Below are 17,729 nucleotides of genomic sequence, written 5' to 3'. Positions count from 1 at the left end.
CATCTATATCCATGAAATTACAAATAATGGATTTGGATACACCAGGTATCTCAAAGATGAACTGCAATTGTAAAATGTAAATGTATAGTAGAATTTTTGTGATATTAGTCATGTTCTTCTAGCTGTGGAGCTCAGCTATCAGCTATGTTTGATGGCACTTAAATCCCTCCTATTTTAAGAAAAATATTTATTTGCTATAGACGAAGATTGTGAAGTCTATATCTTGAGATAAGAAATACAGTTGAGCAGAGACACCAAAGTGAGGGGTGAAGCTATTTTTACATAACTGTCCTATCTGAATAGAAGCTGGTTAATTCCACAAAGATCATAAGCACATAGTGTCTTTATACTGTGATGGTGACCTTATGAGTATTCTTAGGTATGTTTTGTAATGTTTTCCTAGGCAATCATTAGTAGCCATTCTGCTCTGAAGTTTCCACTAAAAAGTCTTCATTCTAAAAATATTTTTGTTTTAAAAACTCTGACTTGGTTGATTATCAAAACAAGACCTACCTGCTCCTTTTTGTATCATTCTTCTCCCCTCTTATGATCTTATCTAACAGGATAATTTTGGAAAGCCCAGGCTTCATAAAACAGAACTCAAAAAAAGAATTAAGCTGTTGCTTGAAATGTTCAAATCAATGTACTGCAGTGTTTCACTTAACAACTACGGTACAAAAGGTCATAAAATGGGGCAAACCTCACTTAACATTTGTCTCACTTAGCAACAAAAATGTTGGGCTCAATTGTGATTGTAGTTTGATAACTACCTGTATGTCTAATGCATTTTCACAAAATTCAAAATATGCCCTCTGCCAAAAATGTTGCCTACTCAGTACAGAATAGATCATTTTTTTAAAAAAATTAAAATGCTGAACAAGATCTTCTTTTTCTTTGATATAATTCATTTTCCCCTGTTTTTTCCTCCCTCCCTCCCTCCTTGGTATCATGTAGTAACAACTTTGGAACACAGGAAGTTATCTTACCCTTTGTATCTCTTTGCCAAATATTCTTTCCTAGTTTTTTCTCCCAATTTTTCAAGGGCAAAAATATGGAAGTGCAATCAAAATGAAATAAGAAATTGATTTCCTGTCTAAATTATACACCAAACACCTTTCTGCAGCCTGAGAGCCTGCAAATATATTGGGACTCAATTAGGCTAGCTAAGAAATGTAAGAACTGCAGTCCCCTCTTTTCTGAAGGTACCAAGGTGAAGAAAATTGTGCTGTATAGATTAGTTCTGCAACAGCCATTTCAGCTTTTGTCATTATTTTTGTTCCTTGTATAATAAGTACTATAATAGATGTTTTCCTGAGTGAGATCAATTTTTACATTCACATACTTTTAGTGAAATTGATAAAGTGAATGAGACTATATCTTGCATTTCCATTTTCTCACACACCAAGAAACTGCAGTATTTATTGGCATTAGATTTTAAACCCGGCCTGTTTATTGCCTCATACAATCAAGCAATATGAGAACATTTGTGTATAAATTAGTATCATCTTTCTGATAAACTTTAACATAGGATTTCAGGGTATATTGGTCATAAGCACCAACAGTCATTTGATTGTTTAGAATTACAGTGATCTGTTTTACATCTTTGCCCTAGCCAATGGATAACCTAATACGTTTAAAATTACCAGGGGTGAGGTAGGAAATTAAAGATTCTTACAGTAAAATAAAAATAAGAGAGGCAAATATGTGAATATTGTAATTCCACAAAATTTCCCTCAAAAGAAAAATAATTTGTATTGGCTGCAACTCAACTTATGATCATTTGTTTAACAATCGTTCAAAGTTATGGCATTGCTTAAAAAAAGGACTTGTGATGGGGGTCTCGCATTTCTGACTGGTGCAGCATCCCCCACAGTCACGTGATCACCACCCAGGTGCTTGGCAACCAGTATGTGCAGCATCTTGGAGGGGTGTGTGTGTGTGTGTGTGTGTGTGTGTGTGTCACATGATTGCCATTTGCAACTTTCCCTGCCAGCTTTTGACAAAGACAACAGGAAAAGCCAGATTCATTTAACCACCATGTGATTAATCACAGCAAAAAATCATAAAACTGGGCATGACTCACATAATTACTACATTGCTTATTGCTGGAAGTTCTGGTGTCTGTTGTGGTCATAAGCCACAATTAGTATTGCCTACTAATTAGATACACTTTTTCAGTTAAAATTAAGAGAGGCACTCCACTCTTATATCCAGAAAAGTTTACTTAGGATAAGTTTTTTCCCACCTCACAAGTAGATCAATTCCTTTCTGGGGAGAGGGAAATGGTGCTCACATAAATTTGTGACAAGGAGGAATTAAATTGCCCCAATGTAAGAGATGCATATAGACATAGCAAACTGGAAGGAAGATCTAGAGCAGGGGTGTCAAACTGCCGGGCCGTGGGCCAGGTGCTTCATAGCGAAACCACGCCCACCCCATTGTCTGCAATAGACAAAAAAGTCATGATACATCGCGACATGTCACATGACGTGAGTTTGACACCTCTGATCTAGGAGCAGCGTATGGTTGAGTTGTATAAACATTAGAAAGGGAAAAGACAGGGCAAGTTTTAAAGCTTTTCTATTTTTATAGAAAGACTTTAGTTGATGGTTTTCCAGTTCTCAAGTGTACAATTGGGCTGATACAGCTGGCATTATGATTTGATGGTGATTCAAGGGGAGTGTCCCTTAGGCAAGCCTCCATGAAAATTGCTTTCAATCGATGAAGAGACCATGCTGCTTTCCTTCCCTTGGGACAATGGCTTTTGCATGCAGATAGACGTGATTGTGATATGGATCAGTCACTTGAGGCTGATTGGCTTCACTTTGCCTCCCTCAAGGAAGAGAAAGATGCCTAATATAAAATTTAATTTTAAAAAAAGGAAGAGCAATATGTCTCTTCAAGATGAACCACTTTGCTAAGGGCAGATCTGTACCCACTACTCTTCAAACGGAGGCTGGTGGGTCTTTTGTCAAACAGAACAACCTGCTTGCTGTTTCTTCCTTTAAAAAAGGTTGGGCTAGATAGCCTGCAAAGTTTTGATTCTATGTTAAAACTATGATTCTAAGTTAATCTGAATGATACAGAGTTTGTTTATTTATTTATTTATTTATTTTATTTTATTTTATTTTATTTTATTTTATTATTTTATTTTATTTTATTTTATTTTATTTTATTTTATTTTATTTTATTTTATTTTATTTTATTTTATTTTATTTTATTATTTTATTTTATTTATTTTATTTTATTTTATTTTATTTTATTTTATTTTATTTTATTTTATTTGTATACCGCCCTTCTCCCTAAGGACTCAGGGCGGTGAACAGTGACATAAATAACAGAATGCACAAATACAGATATTGAAAACAAATTAAACCCTAATTTTGCCCAAATGCAGAAGATAGTTACCTTAAAACAATAATTACAACAGAACCCGTCAGACCAGTGTGGGCAGGCAGAAACGATCCAAATGAGTTGTTTCTGACTACATACTGAAGAGCTTCCTCTGGAAGGATGTTTTAGAAGGATTGGTTGTGTCTGAAAGGTTTGGGGTTGTGCAGTTGGGTGAAGGAGATTACCCAGTGTATTTTAAGTTCCATACCAGAGCTTGGAAAGCTGTAACTCGTCCTTATGCTGGAAAGGGGAGGAAAGTCACTGTCTCCCATGTGTTTAATCTCCTCTCCCTGACAACAGATGGTATTAAGCTTACTGATCCATAATCCCAATGGTATCATTTCCTTCTCCCCCTTGAAAGGGAGAGGGGGATGCGTATGTTTATCCCCCATCCAGCCTTATCCTGGGGCAGATGCTTTCAGAACTGGGTCACCTACAGATGTCTACTCAGCAGGTTTATTTTGCTCGTGCCCCCAGCATAGCCACATTTCTAATATTTCTGATCCTGAAGATGCTTATGCATTTCTGTCTAGCTGTTCACAAGTAAACCCTGCCGTGAAATGCAGTTTAAGGGGATTCTTGGAGCCAGCAAGGAAGAGCTGGCATAAAACAAAGGTTATGGCTACTACCTATTTATGACTGACTTTATTTTGAACAAATAGGACTTTCAGTTAAATTCAGTAGTTGTACAAGGCTCCTGTTAGTCTTTCAGCCAGCTCTGCTTTTTTCAGAGTAATCTGTTCCAAGGGATCTGTGGGGAAGGGTCAAAAAAATCAAGATGGTTTCCATGACTGTACAATGCCTAATAAATAATAACAATAATGAAAACAACAACAACTTTATTGTCACTTTGTATGTACACCAATTGGCATACATCAAAATGAAATTTCGTTGCATACAGTTCTCAAAGGGTCACCACCTCCAATATACACTCCTTGTTCATGGCCAGCTCAAGTTTCAGAGCATCCATTTTAGTCTCAAGGGAGCGAACAATGGCAAACAGGATAGATGGAAATAGAGCTCCATGTGGATTAGCCCTCAAATTAGCTTGTATTCTGACAACCTCGCTTTTCCTTTTTCTGATCCTGACTCTTCCGCTTTTTCCTTTAAAGAGGCCTTGCTTCTTTTTGCCCCTGGAGCACGCTGCTGCCACCACCTACTCCTCCAAAAGCCTCTCTCTCTTCCTCTGGGCCTGCTGACAGCCTCATCCAGTTCCTTCGGAAACAGCCCTGATTTGCAATATAATCCATCACTAGGCCAGCAGTCAGATCTTGCTGCTGGCAGAACAAATTCAGACAGCGCCAATGACTTTTAACGGTCTCACCAACAGGGCATGGTGGTGCTTCAATTGCTTAGTTGTTGCCTTTTTCACACACGCCTCACACTCAAATGCTCATGTTTTTTCCCATTTTTCTTCTCTAATGCTTGAAAATCAATGAGGCTTTTCAGTCTTTAGTGTACTATTTTGGAGGCTCTTTCCACTACTGAATTTTTTTTAATATTCTGAGAACCTTTGTTTTAATGGTTCAACTCTGAAAAAAAGGATAACACCTTTGAATCAAGCCTGATTTCTGCTCACTTCAAGGGCACACCCATGTAGTTGCTTTGGCAATAATATTGATGTGGGTTGCCACTGACACCTTTCTGAATGTTTTGCAGATATTTCTTGGTGGTCTTCTAAGTGTTAGGTCTAGGACTAAATGTGGTATTCATCCACTATGTATACAAATTAATAGTGTGTGTGTGTGTGTGTGTGTATGTGTGTGTGTCTTTCTTTGTTTGTTTGTTGCCCTGGATCTTTGGTTCCCCCCAAGCCCAGGTCATGTGTCATCTCTGACTCTGGACAAGGAAGCCTTCTCCTGGACTAAGCTGGTATGCAATTTGGGAGCCCTCCTGGACTCACAGCTCCTCAAGGTATTAGGTGGCAGCTCTGGCTAGCAGGGCCTGTGCTCAGCTTTGTCATGTGTACCAATTTTAACCTTTCCTGGACTGGGAGGTCTTGCTCAGAGTCATACATCTTTGGTCACTTCCCAGTTGCATTTCTGCAACACACACTACAAGGGGCTGCCACTGAAGACCACCTGGAAATTACAACTGATCTACAATGTGACAGCACATGCAGTGATTGATGATACCCCTAGGTTTACTCATGTTACATGCTTGTTACACAAGCTGCACTGGATCCCAGTTTCCTTCCAGATGGAATTCAAAGTGCTGTTTATTACCTTTAAAGGCCTATTCAGGGGTGTCAAACTGCCGGTCCACGGGCCAGACACGTCATCCCAAAACCGCGCCCACCCCATTGCCAGCAATGAGAAAAAGCTCCGATATGTTGTGTGACATCACGTGATGTCATGGGTTTGACATGTCTGCATGGGGTCTGGTTATATCATGAAAATGCCTCTCCCTAAAAAACATCTGCCGCTTCTACCAGATTGAATAGGATCTCTAGTCTCTTCCCATATGTGTTGCCATGTATGGAATCTAGGAAATGTGCCTTTTCCAAGGCAACCCCTTCCCTTTGGAGCACCCTTCCCCCCCCCCCCGAAATTTGGCAGGTCCCCACAATATTAAACTTCCCAAAAGGACTCACAACTTGGCTTTCCCTCCAAGGGCTAGGACAGAGTGAGCTAAGGTTAGTTATGGTACCAGGCTTTATTATATTTATTATTTTTGTTTTAATATCATTGGTTTTAATATTTGTATTGTACAGATGTGGTTTTATCTCTTTCAATCTGCATTTTTCCCCATCCTCACTTTGAAGGGTCAACATAACAGTATTATCAGGACTAGCAGATATTAATCCTCTCCCTAAACCCTTTTCAATTGCAAGTATATTTTACTTCCCAATTTAAGAGGGAACTTTGTAAGATCTCTTGATAAAAGCCTTGCCGCTGAAATAATGGTGAAATGGAAGGACTCACCCCACGAGATAATGTAATTACAATCCAAATTAAATTTAAATACCGGTATATCTCTCTGATCCAAATTAAACATAAACAGGATCTACCTCTGGGGTCAAACTATGTGCATGTCCACCATTCCAAGTAAATGGAAGGTAGATAACATGTTATGTTTGAGAAATAAAATCTTCATAGTAGAATGATCTCTTGAATTCTAGCACCTTCTATCAGGAGACCATGGATTTCAACCATATTCCATGTGTCCATCCATATGTTTTTCATTGTAATAAAAGCTAGTAGAAAGGCTGTGACTTTTGGCAAGTAACAGCTCCATTTGTTGGTTTTATTTGCAAATATGCAAAGGTTCCAATCAACATTGGAATATAAGCCAGCAGTGTGCTGCAACAGCCAAAAAAAAGCCAACACTGTTCTAGGCTGCATTAACAGAGGGATAGAATCAAGATCACCTGAAGTGCTAATGCCACTTTATAATGCCTTGGTAAGACCATACTTAGTGAATCCAGTTTTGGTCTCCACAATGTAAAAAAATGTTGAGACTCTAGATCAGGCATGTCAAACTCATGACATCACATGATGTATCGTGACTTTTTCCCCATTGCTGGCAATGAGGTGGGTGCAGTTTCAATATGATGCATCCGGCCCATGGGCCGACAGTTTGACATGCCTGCTCTAAATAAAGTGCAGAGAAGAGCAACAAAGGTGATTAGGGGACTGGAGGTTAAAACATATAAAGAACAGTTGCTGGAATTAAGTATGTCTAGTTGAATGAAAAGAACTAAGGGTGACATGATAGCAGTGTTCCAATATCTAAGGGAATGCCACAAAGAAGAGGGGGTCAAGCTATTCTCCAAAGCACCTGAAGGCAGGACAAGAAGCAAAGGATGGAAACTGATCAAGGAGAAAAGCAACCTAGAACTAAGAAAAAATTCCTGACAATTAGAACAATTAATCAGTGGAACAACCTATCTCAAGAAGTTGTGAATGCTCCAACACTGCAAGTTTTTAAGAAGAAATTGGACAACTATTTGTTTAAAATGGTGTAGGGTTTCCTGTCTGAGCAGGAGGTTGGACCAGAAGACCTCCAAGATCCCTACAAATTCTGTTATTTTGTTAACATCCTTCATTTCTTCACATCTGATGTAGATTTCTGAAAATTCTTTCCTAGCTCCAGTTCCTTGGAAAATATAATTCCCATTGTGTATGACTTAATATTTATTCACTTCATTGAAATTTAACTAAAGAAGCAACTCTCCAGAGGTCACATAGCAAATGGTTCACAGAACTATATTTTCTTTGCTTGTAGATACCAGAAGTGTGTCAAAAGATATAGCAACAAGTTTTTAATGGAGAAAAAAATGATCAGGCAATTTTTAGATTCATCAGCTGAGTCAAATAATAAATGAGACCATCAAGTGAATTTCAAAGCTTCATTACCAGGAATTTATATAATGAAATCCTAAGTTTTGTATGGTATCCTTCAGCCCATTTAATATTCTAGGTTTTTCAATGATGCTGGCTAGGGTATTCTGGGAATTGAAATCCACACATCTAAAAATTAGCAAGGTTGAGAAATATTACCGTAGAAGTCAGATTGCTATGGGCAATTGTGAGGAAGCCAACTAACAGAGCATGGCAAAAATAAACATATATTCCAGAGTTTCTCATTCAAAAAATGCAAGAGAAAAATCATCCAGGTGAGATAAATAAAAGCTACAAGCATCAAGAAATACCAGGATTGAGGGCTTCACTGGAGTGCTGATAAATTTCTCAGAAAACAATAGTAGCAAACTTTTTCTGTACTGTAGCCAAGAAAGGTGTTTGTTTTTATGTAGTCACCAAAAGTTGAGCTTGTTATGAAAGTATTTTTACTTTTATAGTCACCTAAAAAGCCTGACTTGTTCACTTTTAGTTGCTGCAAGCCATACTTAGAGAAGGTTTTAGTGAAGCATCACTAACACAGATTGAGGATCAATGTGATGGTAGTTACAGAACTGATTGGTTGGTCCAGGATGTTAGTCAGCATGGACTGACTGCTGCTATGCAAAGAAATAGCTGTAAAAATAGCTCTTGGTAACAAAATGAGTGAAAGACAAATTGGCTGCATTTATGCAACATGCTGAACCAGGTCATTTCAAACATGCTTAAACTTGGTTATTATTACATTTTTTCTTTTTATTTTCAGCATTTTAACATATTATAGACACTCAGTCCATGTGGCTATTGTTCAGTACATTAGGGCTACCAGATCTGGCCTGCCAAAAGCTTTACCACTAACAGCAGCAATGAAATGCTTCTGTCTTGATGTCTGCAGCCCAAATATGGTAATCCTAGAGTTATGTAAATCTAAAAAATGGGCTGAGTAACCAAGAGAGCTGGGTGAACAGAGCAACTTTGCATTACAAATATGAAACAATGTGATGTATTGTTGTGTTCTGGGGAGTAAAATTTTGGGAGATTAGCTTCTGAGGCTCTGAGAACTCAAAATGACTTTAGTGGTAAACAATGATCCTTTGAAACAGGACACATTTCACAGAAGTTGGGACAAACTGTTTCCTTGGAGAGCATTTTTTAAAAAAACCAAAAACCACACTGATCTTTGAGCACCAGGCCAGGGGTTTCCTGCCTCCCTCCAAATGGCAGGATAATAAAGGTGAAATATATACAAATATATATTTATATAAATAACTAGAGCCAAAACTTGGGTAAAGTCTATAGAAAAACTAAGATAGGTTTGGAAAGTAATTAGAGCATTCATTAGTTGCTAATATGATTGCTTATCACATTCAAAGTTGCTGTTTCCTGGAACTCTAATGAGGGCTCTAGGTTTCTCTGGAGCCACCTGAAGTCCTGAACCTTGTACACTTCTGCTTTATCTAAACACAAACATTTTACAAATCAGAGTCCTCTTGCACTTGATGTGGGGGCCATTGCAGTGGTCTCTGGCCACTTTGCAATTATTAAAGATATGCTCTGTTCAGCTACTCTTTTGATGTAAATAACTTCAGACAGAGAGTATATGATCCCTGCCATTCCTCTGACATCCCTTCTTTGGTTAAGCCCATGCAACTCATGAGCTGGGAGCATGACTGTAAAAAAAAAAGGCCTTGTAAACACCTCATAATCGGGGAATCTGATTTGGAAGGAGCCATTTAAGGTCACAGAATCCCACACCCTGCTCAGTGCAGGAATTCATGAGTTTCTCCCTTATTATTTAGCCTAACACTTTGGTAACTGCTTTTTCCACAGATGTACCATTCTTTCGAAGAAAAAAGCAATCTGGCCTTTTACCACTTACTATTGTGAAAATATGATGCAAGCAATGCTTTGTTATTGGCAAACATGCCAGCCTCTTGTTTTGGATAAACTTCTGCTCTAGTACTCAGAATTCCCAGCTAGCATGGCAGTCCCAATGCTTGGGAAGCCCATGTTTCATGATCGTTTTTTACACTCCTCCTTCTCAGCCACCTCCATGCTATGTGATGGAAATGGACCCTCATCCCCACCCAATACTCTTGCCAGTTCTTTTTTCAGTGCCATTAATGGTGCTGATGGAATGACTAAAGAAGATCCATCAGCTTCCTTGCTGAACTTCTCTTTGAAGGATTCCATTCAAAACTGGAGTTCCTGGGGCTTTAAAAGAATCCTGGAAAAGTAACGTTAGGTATTTGATTATTTAAAAAAAGGATTTGTGCAGACAACCTCTTCCATAAAGATGATTGGGGGACTGGAGGATAAAACATTCAAAGAACATTGCAGGAATTGGGTATATTTAGTCTAGTGAAAAGAAGGACTAGGGGTGACATGATAGCAGCGTTCCAATATTTGAGGGGCTGCCCCAAAGAAGAAGGGGGTTAACCTATTCTCCAAAGCACCTGAAGGTAGGACAAGATGCAATGGATGGAAACTAATTAAGGAGAGAACCAACCAAAGAGAACATTCCTGAGAGTTAGAACAATTAATCAGTGGAACAACTTGCCTCCAGAAATTGTTGCTCCAACACTGGAGGTTTTTAAGAAGAGATGGGACAACCATTTGTCTGAAATGGTATAGGGTTTCCTGCTTGAGCAGGGCATTGGACTAGAACAGGGCTTTTCAACCAGTGGTATGGGTACCACCTGTGGTACATTGGCACCTGGCAGGTGGTATGCAACCATCCTACAAAAGTGGTAGCAGGGGAGGGGAATTTGCTGAACTGGTGGCAGCACTGCACAAGCCTGAGAGAGATATGGCTGGAGCTGCACCACTGTCAGGGCTCAGCGGAAGCGCCAGGATCAGCGCCAAGCTCCAGCTGGAGCTCAGCACTGATCCCGGTGTTTCTGCTGAGCCCAGAAGCGCCGATCAGCTGGAATGTTGCAGCATCCCCAGGGTCTTGTGATTTACATTCAGATGCTTGGCAACTGATTCATATTTATGACAGTCACAGTGTCCCAGGGTCATGTGAAGTGACCAAAACCTGCTGCAACCACCCAGCAGACGGGGGGAATAAAACCCAAACACAGCTCACCCCTGCTGCCAATCCTCAACAGAAATACTCACAACAATGAAAACCTCGGACAGGAGAAAGAGCGCTGCCGGGTGGGCAGGCAGGTGTCTTGCTTGGCTGTGGCTTCGGGGGCACTTTTTTCAGTGCCATTGTAACATTGAACAGTCACTAAACGAACTGTTGTGAGTTGAGGACTACCTGTACTTCATCACTTTTTTCCTTTTTTTTTTTTGGTCATCAGGTTTTTGACACGTTGCTAGGCGACTGGTGGTACTCGGATGTTGCCATATCCTAAAAGTGGTGCAATGGGTGAAAAGGTTGAAAAGCTCTGGACTAGAAGACCTCCAAGGTCCCTTCCAACTCTATTCTGTTATTCTATTATTTTCCTCTTAATCAGAATTCCTCCACAGTCAGAATTGAAAAAGAGTAACCTACTCATAAAAGGACCTTCATGCTTGACAGTAGCATATATCCAGAACCAACTTTTTTAATCCTTTGCTGTTTGGCATTTTATATGAGTTCCATAAATTGCTATTTAAAAAAAAATACTGTGCTAGCACTATAACTAATTCCTATTAGTGCTAATACTTTTTCCCAGAACAACAGTCCTATGACAAAATGCTTTCTTTTATCTTCCACCAACGAGGCTGCAAAGACATTTGCTTGCGTCTTTTGCAGTACCCAAAGGCCATGGCTCTGAGTCAAGCATGGTTATTTTAGTATGTAAGGCAAAATAATTCCACAAGCACCTCCCCCACCTCCAGGCAGTATAATAACAACATTTTACTAGGCAATACGATGCCATCAAATTGGCTGCCTGAGACAGCTACTTCATTCTGCTTAATAGTTAGGCCAGCTTCTAAATGTATCTGACTAAAGCTGTATTGAATAAGCCTACCATCTGCTCAGAAATATAATTCAGGTTGTTCTGATCCTGGAACATACAAGACCTCCACTAGACATGAATAACTAAGAATAGGCAATCACATTACATTGACCACATGGGAAATAGCTTTTGCAAGCCAATAGTGTGATTCTAAACATGTTTACTGGAATAGAAATACGATAGAGACCCTGTTAGATAGTTATTTGCTTCTTTTATTTGTTTAAATATATATTAGCCCATCTCACAGCAGTGACTCTGCCTAGGAATGTATATATGCTTAGGAATGTTCCTCTTGGAAGTCTGTTGAAATAAATGGACTTTGTTCTTAAGGGTAAACAAAACATAAGATTGGAGATATGAGTTAATACCAGTATACATACTTCATAGAAATGACAGATAAATGATTCCTGTGCCAAGTCATTGTCTTCTGGGATCTATCTTGTGCTGTTTACTCCTCTTACCGGATCATTTAGGGGTGTTAGCTTAGATACAGGTTTGCTGGCATCATAATGGCTTGCACTGAAGTTTCCTCCCTAGGTAATTGCTTCAGACCAACCTTGCCATGGATAGGTCCAAGAAGACAACAAACAATAGGCGTGGGATACTGGTAGAACAAACATCATCATGAAGGAAAGAAAGGCAACCATCTGTTGCTGAATGAAACCATCTTCTTGTGCAAATTTAACTGGATAGACACATTGGGATGTAGAAAATGTACTTTCTGTAGACAGCAGAAGTGATGGAGGGAACTCTGGAAAAAAAGGCCTCGTTTCGGTTAAGATGTGTTCCATATGTTCACTCATTTGAACAACTTCTAGAGTACATTAGGAACATTTTTGGCTGGGAAATCACATCCTACCAGTTCTGACCCAGAATTTCCTTTCCTAAATTCTTCACTCCAGAATTCTCTCTAGGATAGATTCTATATCATTGCATTTCCTAATTGGGTGAGATAGATTAAGTGTAGTTTTAGAATTCTGATCTGCCAAAAGAGTTTGGCAATAATAACTGCAATCAGAAACATCTGGAGGACACAACATTGGAGAAAAATGGGATATGAGAAAACCAGATTGAGACTACAATCCTATCCTGCCTGCCAGAGTGTCCTATTCAGTGGGATTTAGTATTGAGTATATAATCCTGGTTAAAGAGAATAGTAACCTTTTTACCAATGGAAAGTAGAAGTTGGAGATTAATAATGGATGTAGCCTCAGGGAGGTGGAAGAACTTTCTTTCTCCAGAGCCTTATCTTCTGATCCCAGAAAGGCACAATTCCAGTTGGCTAAAAGGTCACCCCAAGCTTTGCATGGCATTTACATGTAAGTAACTGGAGCCCAAGGAAATTTAGGTAGCTTGTTCCTGCAAAGGTTAAGTTCCTCTTTTAAGTTCTTAATCTGACCCAAACCTCAAATGCATACATGCAGACAAAAATTATGGGAGCTTTTTTTGTTGGGGGAACCAACTCTGAGGAAAGAAATAGAAATGCAAAATATATACTGTTAGGCTACATATGGGGCCCGAGATACCCTTTCCTTACCTCTTCAGGCCTTAGATAAATGTCCAAATGATTACACTGTGTAATCCTAACCCTAACCCTTTCTTTAACAGCATTTTCACTGTTTCCGGTGCAGACCCACCTTATCATAAAATCATGCAGTTGCAAGGTAGAATAGGAACCATGCGGCACACACCCCTCCTTTATGCAAGGTCTGTTAAAGCATTTAGAGCAGATGAAGTTCTTTCTGGTATCTAAGCAACTATTAACAATGTTAGTAGTGAGATTTGCATTATTAAACCTGAACTTTTCAAGTACTTCTACACTGTATTATAGACATTCACACACATACATCTCTCTCTCTCTCTCTCTCTCTCTCTCACACACACACACACACACATGTAAATATTCTACAAACTGTATTTATAGACTTCTCCCTTCAAGTTATTTTTTTAAAAATTGCATCCCTACATTTCTACAAAAAGTGCCAATTGCTGTAGATAGTGCCAACTGATGCTTAAGTTCTGGCCACGTAATCAGTAGGGTAACTGTATTTTTTCCTCTTTGTCTTATAGCTTGGCCATTCTGTCCATTTCAGGTTTTTTTCCCAGTTTCTTGTTTCTGTAAATATGGTAAATGTGATTCACTGAGAATTTTTAATACTGTAAATTCAGACTAAAATTTGTACTTTTGATACAAATTTCTCAAACTATTTAGCTTTTGCGAACACTTTTCCATCATATCTTTTTTAAAAAGATTTTTCCCCTGAATGTGCATTTTAAAATTGGGTAATGAACTGTACTGACAATGGTAAAAGAAATTTGGGGTGATTGGGCAAAAATGTAGGTTGTGTATCGGTTAAAATAAATAGGAAATTAAATAAGCTTGCATTCAAGAGTGAACTAAACATATTTCTTCCATCCTTACTACAATTTGAAGAAAATTATAATCCTGGAGGGATCTGTGTTACTAATCATCTTACTACTAGGCAAATATTTGACAAAGATAATTTGAACTAATGTCAGAAAACCTTATTTGCATAAAAGTAATCTATAAAAATGCCTCTGAAGATGTGTTACACTGAACTGGTAGGCTGATTTTAAAAAAAAACTTTTTGTATGGTCAATATTAATGCACCTGGATTTTAAATTATCTTTCTTAGTTGTTAAATTAGTTGTAAATAATTTTAACTGCTGTTTTAAATAGATCTTTTGGCATTTTTAGTGTAGGCATATTTTCTTGGCAGAGCTTTAGCCTAAAAGGTGGCATGGATATATATTTTTTTTAAAAAAAATGTGTAATGAATGGACACAATTATTCATTAATTTCTCTGCTGTTAGTATGATAGACTGGACATAACTGAAAACCTGTAGTTTTGATAAAAATAAAAACGAGTACATTATTGTTTAATTAGTAATTAAGAAGTAAAATTGCTAATTCAGAATTTTTACTACATTCAGTTTGGAAGTGGAATTGACACTTGGCAGTATCTGAGAGTGCTCTACCAAGTGAATTCCTGGATTTCTGATTCAAAGTCTAGGCTTAATGGTACCGCTGTAAAAAAAAAAGTTTCTAGCAAACAATTGCAAATGTTCCTACTATGAAATGGTAGCAGAGTTCTGATCCATCCTTCTTTTGTAGCTAAGAGAGGAACCAGCTCCTGATGTTCTTCCATCAGTTTGGATGAATGCATTGCTTGTGTTCAGTTATTTGAAGAGAGGGAAAGAAGCAAGCCTTTTGCTTTATTTACTAAGGATGGAATAACTTTAGAGCCAATTCAGCATAGCAATTAAGAATGCTGGACTTTTATTTTCAAATCTCTCTTCAGTAGAGGAAATGACCTTCTGTCAGCTGTGATCCCAGAGTCGCTGTAAGGATAGTTGGCATAAATTCTCTCAAGGTTGCTGTGAGGATAGCAAGGGTGGAAATAATGCTGGTCTTTTCGGCTGAGAGGAAGTCGATGAATGTTAGCAGTAGAAGAAACCGTAGATTTAAATGATTGCTGTAGCACAACATTCTCCGCATTAGTTTTCTACCAATCCTCACCAAATCTAGATCAGGGTTTCTCAACTTTTTTCAACCTTGGCAAGTTTAAGATGGGTGGACTTCAATTCTCAGAATTTCACAGCCAGAATGGACTTCAATCCCTTTTCCAAGCTGTCTGGGAAATACTGACCTAGATAACATAAAATTGGTTTGAGCATTATTTTCAACTAAGAATATGAATGAAATGTTCATGAGTAGACTGCAGTGTTGCTATATTTATTTATTTATTTATTTATTTATTTATTTATTTATTTATTTATTTTTTTATACCGCCCTATTCCCGAAGGACTCAGGGCGGTTTACAGGGCAGCGTAAAATATAATATAAAAATAGTATAAATTAAAATAGATTAAATTACATAAGCCCAACAATTAAAACAATATTAAAAGCTAAAACCCCTTCAGTCCAGGCCTGATAGATCAAAAAACCAGGTTTTCAGATCCTGGCGAAATGAACGCAGATCGGGGGCGGTCCGAAGTTCCACCGGTAAATCATTCCAAAGGGCAGGCGCACCCACAGAGAATGCCCTCCCCATGGGGATCACCCGCCGGCACTCCTTAACCGCCAGCACCCTGAGAAGGCCCTCCCTGAGGGAGCGCACAGGACAATGGGAAGTTGATGCCGGCAGCAGGTGTTCCCTTAGATAATCCGGACCCAAGCCATTTAGACCTTTATAGGTCATTACCAGCATATGTTGGCAAAGAGATGTATAAATGTTTTATCTCTTTTATCTATCTTTCAAAGGCTCTTTAAATTTCTTGGCTTCCCACTTACATTAAGGGAAGGAGTCCCCCTTTATCTGGCTTTTTCAGGATGTGAAAGCAGCCAGGAGGGCTTTGTAATGATGGAAAGAGGGGTAACAACAAACCCTAATCCCCAAAACTGCCTTGCCTTTCACCTAAAGCAATAAGATAACATTTTAAAAATCAAGAAAATTTTGAAATACATTTTCAATTTTTCTGAAAATAAGATAGAAAAACAAAAAACCTCTTTCATATTAGAAGAAAGCTGTTGAGGAACTGCAAGGCAGAAATGCATAACACTAGTTTAAATGTCAGATTGAAACTACAGACTGATTCTTTGGGGGGGGATCTTGTAACAGTGGAAATATTTGCTGGGGGTGGGTGGGAGGATTTTTCTCTTTGAAGTTCTTTAATTTTCCCAACCTAAAACCCACCAGTAAGTTGGATTGCAAAGCTGATCATGTCCTATGGGCAAGATGACTTACTGCTAAGTAAGTCGGAGAAGGGCAGGATATAAATGGAATTAAAATAAAAAATAAAAGATGTCATTGGTTTTGTAATCCAACTCATTTAGGGACATTCAGTAAAGAAGATTGGAATAGATAGACCACTGAGGAACCTTTGTTAGTCTGTTTCTGGTATCTAGACTTAGCATAGCAAGCTGATAGTTAGCAGCAGCAACAATACAATAATACCAGCAATTATGCCTAGTGCTTTATAGTAATTGCAGAAAACCTTTTTGTGGGTGGGAAGATAGATTTTGGGGAAAAAGCCAAAACATAAATCCAAGAGAGATTAGAGGTGGCGTACTATGTCTGCAAGTAAAATAAGTGTGCTAAGTTGTTTTGTGTATTGTGTTAGTAAAAATGTCTGCCAAACTTCTGTTATAAAAGGATCCAATTCAGAAAACCACACAAAGAAACCTGGGGTTGTATATTATAAAATATGGTAGAATATTTTATAAATATTATAAAATTATGGTAGAATGAAGTAATAAGTTAGTTGTATCACTGATCTACATAAAAATTAGATTTTAAAAAAGGTAATAGAGAGTTACTGGGTTAAAAAACAGCAACATGCTATAATTCCATATTGTGGACAGTGATGATATTGGAATTGTTAATATCAGGTGTGAGGAGATATTGAGGTAATATTCCCAACATTGTGTCTTACAGAGGGGTTGAAACAGCAGTGTCTAAAATCTCCAGCTAATATAGTCAAATATGGGACACATAGCACATCTTATTGAATCTTGCCAGGTCTCAAAAACTGAAGAGGGTGCTTGGGTGAAAGGTCATCAAGAAATCCCATAGATGTGACTAGATTGGGGTTAGCCAAATAAAATACCTCAGAAGGTGGCCATGATAAATGTGTGCTTTACTGATGCCAAGGAAAATTACATAGAGTTGAGTGCAACTGAAGGAGATTTTAACTTTATAATCCCAAGAGATGGCCTCAAATTGGAAAGATTCATTGGAGTAGAAAAGTTCAAGGGTAGAATGAAACTAAGGAGTAAGAAAACAGACAGTTAATTGGCTGATATCCTGAATTAGCAACTATTACTTGCAATATGAGTATCAAAAGAAATCCTGAATTTGTCCTCTTAACAAATCCAGGGTCTTAGAACAGGAAGCATCTTTGCATGTTTATGAGGGAAAACACATTCACATTAATACAATTAGGCTGGGCCTGTAGGAAAAGTCCTCCCCCAGGACTCAGGGGGTCTTCAAAGAGCTCAAGTCATCACTGAAGAAAGGTT

At 38.3% G+C, this 17,729-nt stretch overlaps 1 protein-coding gene across 2 annotated transcripts in view; it reads left to right on the top strand.

Annotated features, from left to right (window-relative positions):
• Positions 1-17,729, top strand: part of TP53INP2 (tumor protein p53 inducible nuclear protein 2) — a 39,989-nt gene that overhangs the window by 3,897 nt on the left and 18,363 nt on the right. The gene's annotated exons all lie outside the window — the stretch shown is intronic.

The sequence above is a fragment of the Vipera ursinii genome, assembly GCF_947247035.1.
Source record: "Vipera ursinii genome assembly, chromosome: 3".
NCBI classification, from domain to species: domain Eukaryota; kingdom Metazoa; phylum Chordata; class Lepidosauria; order Squamata; family Viperidae; genus Vipera; species Vipera ursinii.
The sequence above is the reverse complement of the archived record's forward strand: the minus strand, read 5'-3'. Positions and strand labels throughout refer to the sequence as shown.